Source organism: Symphodus melops, assembly GCF_947650265.1.
Source record: "Symphodus melops genome assembly, chromosome: 1".
Taxonomy (NCBI): Eukaryota; Metazoa; Chordata; class Actinopteri; order Labriformes; family Labridae; genus Symphodus; species Symphodus melops.
In genome coordinates, this window is record NC_136691.1 from 40,106,619 (window position 1) to 40,119,370 (window position 12,752).

General features: G+C 38.9%; 1 long non-coding RNA gene across 1 annotated transcript; it reads left to right on the top strand.

Moving 5' to 3' along the window:
* Positions 1-5,421: 5,421 nt before the first annotated feature.
* On the top strand, positions 5,422-7,335 carry LOC306827115. Its single transcript, XR_013779578.1, has 3 exons — positions 5,422-5,583; positions 6,693-6,834; positions 7,231-7,335. It is a non-coding gene; the product is annotated as an uncharacterized lncRNA (long non-coding RNA).
* The last annotated feature ends 5,417 nt before the right edge of the window (positions 7,336-12,752 follow it).

Sequence of the window (12,752 nt, forward strand, 5' to 3'; positions counted from 1 at the left end):
AAAAAAGTCATTTCTACCATTTCTACAGAACAACGTGAATCTGTCATTACTCATTCATTTCTACTTTCTACTGTGAAATCCAACATGATAAGCATGTTCTTATCAAAAGTGAAAAATGGTCGCTGATGAATCAGTATGTTGCCGATCTGTAGAGAATCTAAAGGGCAGAGAGGGTAAGGGGTTGTTTCCCACCCCTCATGACCTTCTTGATGGAGCTCATAAAGAGCTTGCCACGACTGGACTGGTGCAAGTCATGTTTTCCTGGAGTCTCTGGAATAATTCTCAATCTAATTCTCTTTCCAGCCCGGCAGGTTTAATGTAGAATCCAATCATCGGTGTCCACTTTATTCCAGTAGTACAGCAATGGTAAAGAGAGTGAGGGGGAGGGTCCGTTTGCTACACAGGAATGTACAAGAGGAACAGTGAGCTTAGAGAACCAAGTAGCAGGGTTGCATGAGCTCAAATGTAGGTAAAGCATGCTTGTTATACGAGAGGCCTTACCATGAATGTACAGGGCCATAGGTTAGTCATCCCAGGAGGGCTGGGTCAGCAGCAAATCCATGCCATTTCCCGTAATCCACTTTAAACATTCATGTCAAATCAGTCCAATATAGGCATGCCATGAACTCCCAAAGTGACTTAGCTGGAGGCTGCATGCATATCTATTTGTTTCATTAATGACAGGTGACTGGTTTGAGTGGCAGAGGCTAAATCCCCCCATAGAGCACACACATACAAGATAAAGCCCTATCGATCATCAGTGGTCATGAAAACTGGCAAAATGTTTCAGCCCCACTAAGATTTTCTCCTTTTTCTCCCAAATGATCCACAAAACATTGTAATCGAGCAAATCAGCTTGTCAGTGTAAATGATGCAAGACGCCTTTGACTCTTGAGTACTTCTGCCAAAATGAACCCCGTCTTTTTGATTAACATTACCCATTACCCCTCTAGTCCTTTGTGGTACATTTTTTGCAAATGTAGACAGAGAGGGATGCTGTTTATCTTGGCGGTCTAACCTGCTATTCATCATATTCTGCAGCAGATCGGCTGATAGCTGCAATAGCATTTACTTGTTAAAAAACCCCTGCTGTCATATTGCGATTAAATATCGCATGTATCCACATTTAGTTTTTAATGACTCAGAGTGATGCAAAGGGGTAGTGTTACATGTCCTGTAATTATGCACCCGGCCTGCATTATTATTATGCACACTCATGTTCATTGTTGATTAAAGGTTTGTTTACAGGGTCTGGCTTTTGCTGAATGCTAATTGGCAGACTTAAATGGGAACGTGGGTTATTATTTAAGATGACAGCTTGGTGTACTTGTTTGCGCAGTATGTTTGCACTTCTCTTTTTCCAATGAAGGATTTCACATGGCTATTGACAAAGCACTCTGGGTAAAAAAAAATAAAAACATAACAGCTTTGCTCAAGAGTCAGAAAAAGTCAATAGCGAGAAATTAAGACAGTCAACCAAAATAAACACTGGACTATCACAACGGATTTTTTGGATTGTACGTGCAGCATTCTATGACAAGTAGAAACATCAATATTTTATTTAGAGTTTGGTGACAATGTTTGTGGTGGACACAGGCGGCGGGATTATTTTCACTCCATCATTCCCTTATAACAGATTGTGCTGGCACTGTGAGTGTAGACATGGCAGCAGGCCAGGTGTTGACTCTGCGTTGATGGATGTGGCAGCCATGACGAAGGGTAACCAGCTTGCCACGGCTATCAGTATCACAGCTAAACATATCAGAGCTCTACCTGATTTGTCCAGAACACAGCATTTAACAGCTGACAACACACACAAACACACCAAAAGAAATAAAACAAAATCTTATTGGAGCTGAAAAAACATCATCTTTGTTCCCTAGAACATGATCCTAAACTATCATTTAGCATTGTTGGTAACACACAATATATTATATGAAATAATTACATGCAACCTTCTGCAGGGATACATCTACACAGAAATTCAGCGCACTATCAAACATCAAAAGATAAAGTTTATCTTAAACTTAGGGACTTTTTACTTCTCCAGAAACTCTGAGCAGTATCTTAAGTTGTGAAGAAAGTAAAGGCATCAGAGACCAAACCCAAGTCTATTCTCAAACTACTGAAAATAGCACTTTGAAAAGGTCCCAAGGTGGACTTCAAAGAAACTGAGGAGACTCAAAGGATTTAATTTAGAGAACAACTTGTAGTGGCTCCTCAATGAATCATGTATTTTCCGGCTGATTCATAACAAAGAGCAACCCACTCCTCTTTCTGCTATTAGTCCCTTTCTGAATTCAGTAAATGTTTTCAGGCCAACAGATGTGGAAAATAATGAAATGATTCATGGATATATAAACTCGTATGAGTATCTAGTGGTTCATAATTTGAGTTAGTGGAAGCAAACTCTCTCTTTTGCTTTGTTGTTTATTATATCCCCATTAGTCCCAACTGCTTTTTAACATCGGAGGTAATTCCTTACAAGTTCTTTCTTTCCAAATAATGTTTATCTCCAATGACTTAAAGTCTATGTTGCATAGAAAACAAGCAACAATGTGTTACAATTAATACACAAAATTTAATGAAAGAATCCAAACATTTTGAAACATGGAGAAGGATTATGTGACCTTTGATACTCATGTACCTGCACTATGTGTGAAAATTTCACCATTACTATTATAAATAATTTGGAAGTTAAATCAAATTGAATGACTTATTTAAACATCACACAATGTTTTATATTCTGTTAATCCGCAAAAAAAAACTAAGCATACAATGGACAGCGTTTGGGTTATGAGCTCTCTTGTTCCTCATGCACATCGAGTAACTTCTTTAACTCGTCATGGCTGATCCACGAAGTCAACCTCAATAACACCTTCTATTTCTTATGCCAAAAAAATGTCTGTTGGCTGTTCAAACACATTTGCAATCGATCATATTTCCAATCGATCAATTTATTCAAAAATCTCTGTCAATAAAAACAGGTATTCCTCAAAATATAATGTTATGTGACCATATTCATCTTTAGTTTCTGCTTCAAGTCATTTAAACAGCAACCACAGGCAAAAAAATATCTACTTAATGTTGTCACGGCCATTAAACCACCCAGAATGTATTTTCTGTATAAATCGATTGTTGCAAATTCATACAGAGCTTGGATTGTCTTGACACTGTGCTGTGGATTGTTGTGTCACTTGAAATTTGTGAATTCATTCATTAAAAAAACGTGAAGAAAGGCACTTGACAACTTTACGTGTTGAGACATTGCATGGAACTGAAGAGTGACAGAGCTCAAACTAGCAAACCCAAAATTTGATTAAACCCTTCATTGACCCAGCAGAATATGACAGATACCTCCTTTCTCCTTTCAAAACATGAATCTCTTTTAATTAAAACGTACGCATCAGGAGGACACTGTATGCAATGATTTTAGAGTGAATACATGACAGTGAGATGATAATGTGTAGACAAAGGAGAAGTAAGGCAGGCGAAAACATGCAGACCAGCGCATGCAAACTAAGATGTACACATGAATCATCCAAATGGAAATGTACAAGGCAACTTTCTCATGGCATTGACACCTATCTTCTGGTTATTTATTTTCACAAATTCCACTTCAGCAGGGTTCTGCATCATATTTTAACAAATCAAACATCCTCTAGAGTGATATAGAATAAAGCCTAATTTGCACATATAACCATTAATCAATGAAAATAACAGCTGAGGTACTTAAGGAGGGTCACACCATCAGTCACTATGTCTGCTCTATGGTTATTACCATGGCATTGATAAATTTATGATGAAGGCTGTGTGTGCATATAGGCTATTAAACATTCCTTTTCCTCTTGTAAAGCCCTCAATGGCACTTACACACACTCAAAAACTAACACTGACAAATCCAAATAAATTCCTGATCTATATCTAATGGTACTTTCAAAAGGAATAAGTCTTTTACTATATTGCCTACATGATCTTGGATCAGTCAGTGTGAAACGCAAAATAGAAATGGAAACAACAACAACCTTGTTTCCATTTTGTATTAACATGCCACCTTGGTGGCAGGACGTATTGTGATCATGTCCCCTCTCAGGTGCTGGCTCAAATGTGATAAAGTACCCTCTGGGTGCCCCTATTATTACATTGATTAAGTAGTGCCCTGAAGTGTTTGGTTTTGTAAAATTAAATTATGTTATCATACAAACATGAATGCCTTTCAAAATGTGACATTCACATACATTCACTGGGACACATCACAAGGCAAATTATGGACTAATAATTAATGAAATTTAAGGGTAAAGACAAGGCCAAACATCTTAAATGCCACAAAACCAGTTCCTGAGGTAGCGAGAGAGAGATAGTAAAAGTAAAAGATTGGATGCTCAAATCAGAGTTTCCAAGGTTAATTAAATAATCCAGGTTCTGTTTTGAAGAAAAAAAAAAGGCAAATATTTCCAGTGTTTTAGCAAACAAAATTGTGATTTCAGAATACACATATTTGACATGTACTTTAAAGTATGCGTTTGAAAATGTGTACTTAAATGTATACTCGTGCACTTAAATGGTTGGACCTAATAGTGTGCATTAATAGCTAATGCTAATTTCTAAAGCCTGTCCCTGATAAGGCCTTCAATATAAAATACATAACATGATCAAACAGGGAGTGCATTATTGTCGAGTGCAGTGTTGTTGAGAGTGTGTTCACTTTAACCTACACTTAAAAGTGTGCAGTTACTAATGCAAACTTGGTCTTAAAGTGTGCCTAAAAGGTCTTGAACATTGTTTTTCTTGTTAGTGTTCACTGATGCTCTTCAGTCCAGATTTCAAAAGTTTGGTCACACATTCACACACCAATTAATAGCAATAGGCCTACGTAATTTATATCGCACAGATAAAAAGTACTTTAAAACTCAGATTGGACAAAAAAAAGACAAAAGATTGAGCAGAGCTGGATGCAGTCCAACAGTGTCAGCACCAGCATGCCAGCCTGCCACTCACCTCTATCCGCCATGAAGTTATCTCATCTGCCATCATGCATCAATCAACCAAATCAGCAGTTAGAACTCACAATTCAGATTAATACATAGAGAGAAAAACTATAAACGGACCATTGTCCGGATATGATTCAGCACAAAGCTTTTCCCTGTTATAAATAATTTCTGAAGTGATCTAGTCTTGTAAACAAAGCTTTGAGGGCTCAGAAGGCTCTGTGATTTGCTATGGCAATAAACAATATATAATAGTGGATAAACAAGCACAAATGCTCATAACGTTGTCATTTAAAACTCGATCTCTGGTGGAACAACAAACATGACTTCACTTCTTTCAGGAAATTAAAAACAGGGATTTCACGTGGTTCTCCGGATTAGGCTACTGAACTACATTTCCCACAGGCTATAACTTCCTTTCTAGTTCCCAGAAGCCTTTGCGCCGCAATTCCGCTCACTGAAACGAGAAGGTCGCAGACAGCATCGTCGTTCAGAGACTGCGAACTAAAACAGAGAAATCATGCTGGGACAAGCTGTAAGGCGATTCACGACGTCCGCTGTTCGTTCTTCACACTATGCTGAAGGACCAGGGAAGGTGAGAAATCCTCCCTGAAGAAGAATTATTGTCATACAAACGATTTGTTTTATGTCCGGCCTAACTTATCCTCAGCTCAACGTAAGCTAATGCTACTTGGAGGTCATGTCCGTATTCTGTCAAGAGTCTGACTAGACTGTAAGACAACCACATGTTTTGTTTTCTGATTCTTTTTCTACAGGTGCATGAAACGTTGAAGTTATTGAATACTTGTTGGTTAGTTAACAGGCTGAAATGACGACTTGGGGGCTAGCTCAACCTTTGTGATTACGAGGAGGTTGTGCTACCTCGTTAGCAAGCAACTTTAGCTAAACAAAATAATCTGAAGTTCTTTGACAAGCTAACATCTGTCGTATATTTTATGATCCCTTCCCGGGGTCTGACACCAGAACAAACACCTTCAAACATGTCTGATCATTTCTGCTGTTCACCCGGCAGCATTGTCCGGCTAACTTAAGGTCATTATGAATGTTGATGTGAAGTGAGGAGCTGCAGAAAGATGCATCTTTACCCTGTTATCTTTTGAGATTGTCAATGGTTCACTTCCTGTTTCAGAAGGGAAATCTAATAAATCTCAACTGTGTATTTATTCACACTTTGAAAATGTGTGGAGTACAGAAAGGTCGTCAAAATAACCCTGAAAGCTTCATCAAGACATTTAGTTTGATACTACACGTTTGATTTCATAATTGATCATTTTTCTTATTACCTTCTTAAAGAAAACTTATTCTGTGAAATTTTAAACATTTCAGACTGGTAAACTACAGGGATTAGGTCATATAGACTAGTGTCTATTTGTTTGTAGATGTAACTATACAGCTTTAATAATGAACAAAATAAATAATTCAAAGTCCATGTAAAAGGTAAATTACTTAATTGATGGTCGTTGTTCAACTCATTTTCATTTCACAAGCTCTCCAGGATCCAACCCTTTTGATTTGTAAAGTTGATGTTTTCTGAAGTTCTTTGCATAATGCTGACTTTAAATTTTTTTTAAAAAAAAATCAGTATTAAAGTCAAGAGTTGCCTGAGAGCATTGTGATTTGAATGATATCCAACGATTGAAATGATGTTTTCTTTACTTCATGATATTTCTTCTCTTTGAACAGAACTTGCCATTTTCAGTGGACAACAAGTGGCGTCTGCTGGGCATGATGGTGGTGTTCTTCGGCAGTGGCTTTGCATTCCCCTTCATCGTCGTCAGACATCAGATCCTGAAGAAGTAAAACGGTCCCGTTCACAGCCTTGAAGGTAATTATTTCTGCAAAGTTTATCTGATATCTCTTCAATACTGAGGTGACGTGGTATTTACTTCAGTCATACTTTGAATACTGATTTCTGACAATAACTGGCCTTCGCTGCGCGTCTTCAGCATTTTGTCAAGCTTAAAGAAATTACCTGTAGGTGTCTGAGTTATGAGCACAAATGTCATGTGGGTTTAAACTGATGCTGTGTTGTTTAGATAAGCTTCCACTGTAGCAAGTGAATATGACATTTCATCGCAGACATTGATGTGTATCAGACAGGAGCAGGTCGGAGTTATTGTCAATTTTATCTCTGCTGCTGTTTACTCCGAAATTGCTTTTCTGTCATCAGATTTGCGCAAATCATCTTATCACCTTTTGCCCTGTTTTATTCTCTTTGCAGGTTGTCAGCTGGAACATGTTTGTCCATCAGAGTTCTACTCATTGGGAAGAATGGGAATCTCTTAATTTTTCTTTGTAAATAAAGTTTACTCAAATATGAACGAAAGTCTTGTTTTTGCTTTACCAGAGTGCGCATGAATCACAAACTTATGGCATTTAAAAAACGGCTAGCTTGTGACATTTATTATCAACAGTGTAATCCTCTGGATAAGATGTTGATAAAATGGGCAGTTAGGTTTAGACCTTAGTAAATGTACTGAGTGTCTAGGGTCTAGAAGATGAAGCTAGTGAGCATGTATTAATAACCACCAATCATTTACTTAGTTTAGTCTGCACTGCTCAGTTTTCGACTTATCCTTGCACTGAAAGAAATCCACAAAAAGTGGTTACCAAAATGTTTGAATGGGCCTGCCAGTCTTTAATAACTGCAATATTTAGTCAATTAAAAAAGATGAACATGTGCAGCCTTATTATTCAAAACAACTTATTGTAAAAGCAAACCCATGACACCAGGCAAATACATTCGGAGAAAATTGAAAAATAGGTCTGAGAGGGCTTTTGTGAAAATATCCGGTCCTCCTGCTCTTAAAGCTTTTCTGATATGCATTGTCCCTCTCTCTATAGCTGAGCTCTTCAGCTGAACTCTCCTGAATAACCTATTTCAGTTCAGTTAACCCTCCGCTTCTGGCTATAATTATCCAAGGACAATGTATTAAAAAGGGAAAAGTGTGGCTGCTAAGTTTGTGAGGAAGGGAAATGCAAAAGCTGAGAGGTTTTTCAATGCACCTTCACCTCATGCCTGGAGTTATAGGAAACAGCTAAAGTTAGTTTTTCATTTTCCCTGTCCTGAGTGGAAAATCAGGACTTAGGTTGGCTTGAAGACATAAGCAGAGACATATACAGCAGGTGAACAAGTTCCAAGCATAAGAAACAGAGTCTGTATATCCCCATTGCAACCCTTCCCTCCCTGACTTTTTGTACACACAGCATCTTGTTAACATGGTCAGGTGATGTTCTGTTGTTACTGTGTGTACCGCTGGGCTTGTTGGATGGGAGATTATTCAGGTCATGCAGCTTTTTGATAGGCGGTGATAAAAGATATCAGACATTTAATGGGGTCAACAAGTGGGAGCCCATATTTTATAGGTGGGCTGTATTGTTGGCGCTGAGAATAGGGTGACCTTTATTAATAGCTGAAGGGCAGAGAGAGACTTTCCAGGATGAAAACACAGCTCAACACGTAAACATGACACTGCATTATCACAGCATGCTAAACTGCACAAACACTCAGCATATATTAAAATTTCCTCACCTTTTTTTTTTTTTTTAACGGCAAAGTACGCCACAAGCTAAAATACTAATCTACACGTTTTGAGGTGATAATGGAACTGATGACAGGAAGTCAGGCGGAGTGTCATTTACACGTTTCTTTTTATAAGACAAAGAGCTTGAAAATGGAAATGCATGTCATTCTTACTTGTATCTCAACAGCTTTTCTGTTAACGAAGGAAAAGAATAAACCTCTCAGAAGGCTTCTTATCAGCATGTAATGAAACCTTCGAGACGAAGCAGAAGCTTGCATTAGTGGATGATCTTCAGCTTCTGTCAAAAGATTACACGTCTTCTCGAGTCCCTTTCAAACATCGCTCAGAGGAAGAAGAAGCTGTTAAGTGCCTTTAGATATGAATAAGACTCGTTGAAGTGAACTCCATCTTTTGAGTTTCCAACAGCTGCTCCCATTGGCTTAAAGTTGTCTGAAGGAGTTTTCAACATCTTTCCACACATCCAGCATTTCAATGTAGGACTGCGGCAAGTTGTGGGCAGTTCTTTTTTACCCTCGAAGAGTAGATTTATCCACCAGGCGCGGTTTTCTTTGTGTTGTTCTAGTACAAAGCATTTGAGAGCTCCATTTGCAGGGTGGCACTGGGTGAAAAGAACAACCAGCAGCTTGTTTTTGTTTTGCTTTGTTTTTTTGAGTTATTGAACTCTCCAGAGGAGTCCCCAGCTTTTCTGTTATGTTTTATGGATTTTATTAAAAGGCCAATTGATGTATAGGCTACAGGGTACATACTCAGCCTGGCATTCATACCTAAAGAGATTACTGGTCTGAGAGCCAATAACTGGCCATTCAAGAGAAAGAAATGCACTAAGCAGTGGTTCCATTTTAGGTCATAAATGTTTGATCTATTCTCAGCCATTATGCTGCTAACTGGGGCTTTTAAGAGTCCTAGTTGATGCCAGGCTCCAGCAGTGAGGAGCAATTACACACAATAGTGATATCTGGACAAGGACCAAGCTGCAGTGCAGTGCTGGCGACTTATGAAAAGTGCATGAGGACGAGCTGGCGCGGGGCATCTTGCAAAAAAAAAAAAAAAGGGTCCTACAGTGACCACAATAGGCGACATGGCACATTTTAGACAAGCTGGCCATATCTCTACTGTGTGCCACTTTGAGCGTCTGCAGGAAGGAAGCAGAAAAAAAGAATACATTACAGGCGGATTACGCAGCCAGCATGCCAAGTCTCTTGCAGGAGTTTGTCATGCTGCATTTGCTATGTAAGTGTGAGGGGAAATGAAAGAGAGGGAGTGCTATTGTGTCTGTGGTTTTCGAAAGGGTTTGCCAGAGTTTGCATCTTCATTATGGCAGATATCTGGTAAATTCATTATTGTAATCTTCCCAAAATGCTTTACATTCCCTGGCGCACAGGCACTAATTAAAACAAAGTGTAGTCATTAAAGATCAATTTCATAGCAGCTTATCACCGTTCAGTGATTGTTAGACATCATGCATGCTCATAAAACAACTCTCTGCATTGCACACAATTACCAAGTTAAAAGCCTGAACAGTATTGGCTCAGTTGCAGCGTTTTTAGCTTTATTCCCCTTTCTCCCCAACATAGCTAATATGGTTTTAAATGTTCCTGAAGAAGTGCAAATCACCTTATTTGCAGTATCTGTGGCCATTCATTCCAGCCTCTGTAGTCTGTTCAATAATAGTCTTTTCTCCGCATCTCACGTTTGGAATCTAATTATAGACTCATTTGCACTTCACAGGAGGAAGATAGTAGGCTTGGCTTGGTGTAAAGCACGGCGACCTGATAAAAAGACTCAACATTTTATTGAATCCTTTCAGTCGGAGGCACATTTCAGACGTAGCAGAGATATTTTAGTCAAACAATTCCAAGTGTTTGCGGGTGTGAGATGATTCATTAGTGATTGACAGTTATATAAACATTGACTTACTCTGAATGAGAGTGGGATGCCTGACAAACACTCCACAGACTAAATTACCCCTCTGGGGGACTTGGATGAGCTCTAATCAGCACGTTGTTGTCTTACACAGCATTTCATTGTACAAAGCAATCAATATAATACATCCCAAACCAGGGGGAAGCTCTATGTGTGGCCCACCCTTCATCTAAGCATGATGACAATAATAATAGGTGAAAGCAGCTGTCTCCAGTCGCTGAACATTCCCCTGACAACGCATTGTCAGTCAATAAAGTTTCAAGGACAGGCTGAACTCCTGAGGTTTTTGTTTTTTTTTGCTTAGCCCATCCTCTCCTTCCCCTAGCGTCTCTGTTTACCACACTGTGTCTCAAAGATGCTGACTTGCGGAGATGTGCGGAACTGTCAGTTCAGGAAGATGAAGTGTACACGTACCTCCCACTACGTCAGAGTAGGGCTCTGTAGTGCCACAGCCAGGAAGTTTACACAATTAGTCTAGATCCTCCAGGGGAAAACTGTTCATAGGAGATGAATGCTCACAAGAGTGCAGGTTGACTGTGTTTGTATGTGTGTGTGTGTGTGTGTGTGTGTGTGTAGGTGTAGGTGTGTGTGTGAGATAAAAAGAGAGAAAGTTTTTATATGTCACTTAGAAAAGGAAACGCAAGAGAGACATGAACATTAACTCTCCAACCAGAGTAAAATGGCCCTAGTTCTAACATAAGTGTATCACTAAACCACAGCGCCAAACACACCTGACATACTGTCAGCATTATCACCCAAGAAGGTGTTGTGTTGCACTCAGCATTTGTGCTGCTGGGATTCAGTAGAATGAGTGCCAAGGATGATCACCACATGCTGATGTTCAGTAACAGCACGACTACGAATGTGCAACTGATTTTTAAACAGCTTTTGAAAATGGCTTTAATAATTTTCAACCAAAACTTGTGCACAGCAAAGCCTGGAAACACTAAAAAAAAAAAAAAAACACCAGGTAGAATATTTATCTGTATGCAAAATTAAGATAGATATCAACAAACAAATCACCAATTTTATGTTGCTTTGTAAGGCAGCATGCAAACCTGCTTCACGGCCTGTGCACATACATGAGCATAACTCTTCTCTTTCTGTAACAGATGTTGAAGATCATCATAGTGTTTTGGGTTTCATAATTTTTTCTCCATGTTGTTTATCCACAAACACTTAATGCAAAGAGGCCTCTAATTGAGACCTGCCTTTATTTGCCAGAACATGCAGCAACTCCAGGCTAGTAAAAGAGACTGGGCCTTTAATTACTTTATTTTATGTACATTTATCAGTATATTTTCATCCATCATGAAACCAGTGAAATAAAAGTCTGTTGACAGTTTCTGATTGTTTTATTGATCCATTAAGACTAAATCTGTCTGCTGTGATGTAAGTTATCAGCATGAGGAACATCTGAGGTGCAATGATACATGGAGTTAAAAATCCCAGAGAGGTTGCACCCTATATCAGGGCTAATAGAATGTCTCTTGTCCAATGAGATTACTTTGTCTGAACTAACTGTTGTTATACTCACAATTAAGCCCTCTTTTTACAGAATATTGATTCTACTGTATAGCTTTTATCGTTCACATAGAGGAAGATAAATGCACTCAATCCCCTCAAGGAGACCTGCACCCCCTTTTCCCAGATCACAAAGAGGTTGCAAAAGGCAAAAGAAAGTGAAAGAAAATGTGTCACTTCATGTTTCTTGCACATTCAGTTTGATATGAAAATAATGGGTGCAGAGACCTGGCAGGGAACCCGGCCGAGATCAGAAACCGGCATAATCTCTACATCCCCTCCAGCCCACTTTTAGCTCTCCGAACAGTCTTCAGTTCAATAATGTAACACTACACACTGCCAGAGTTAATAGTAGCAAGTTTCAGGGTGAAAAAGTTTTCATTTTAAATAATCATGCCCACTTCAGTCCACACTTTCCCACTTCAAGCGTTATGTTAATGCCACTGAAGGGTAGGATGTGGATGGCTGTGCATTTTGCTCTCTAACTTCATACAATATACAGAGCATTTTCAGTCGGAGCTATGTTCCCTCTCAATGAAAAGATAGGTATTTTTATCTTCCATTTCACCAACTGTCTGTTTGAAAATACTGCTATGGATATGAAGTGCTTATCTAAATCATGGGATCGAGGCCTTATGACTGAACACCAAGTGACACGAATTTCATTTTAATAAAATGTGTCTTGTCAGGTTTGATTTATTTTAACTACTTCTATGTAGATGCCAGATAAGGGAATTTTCAACCGACTTTT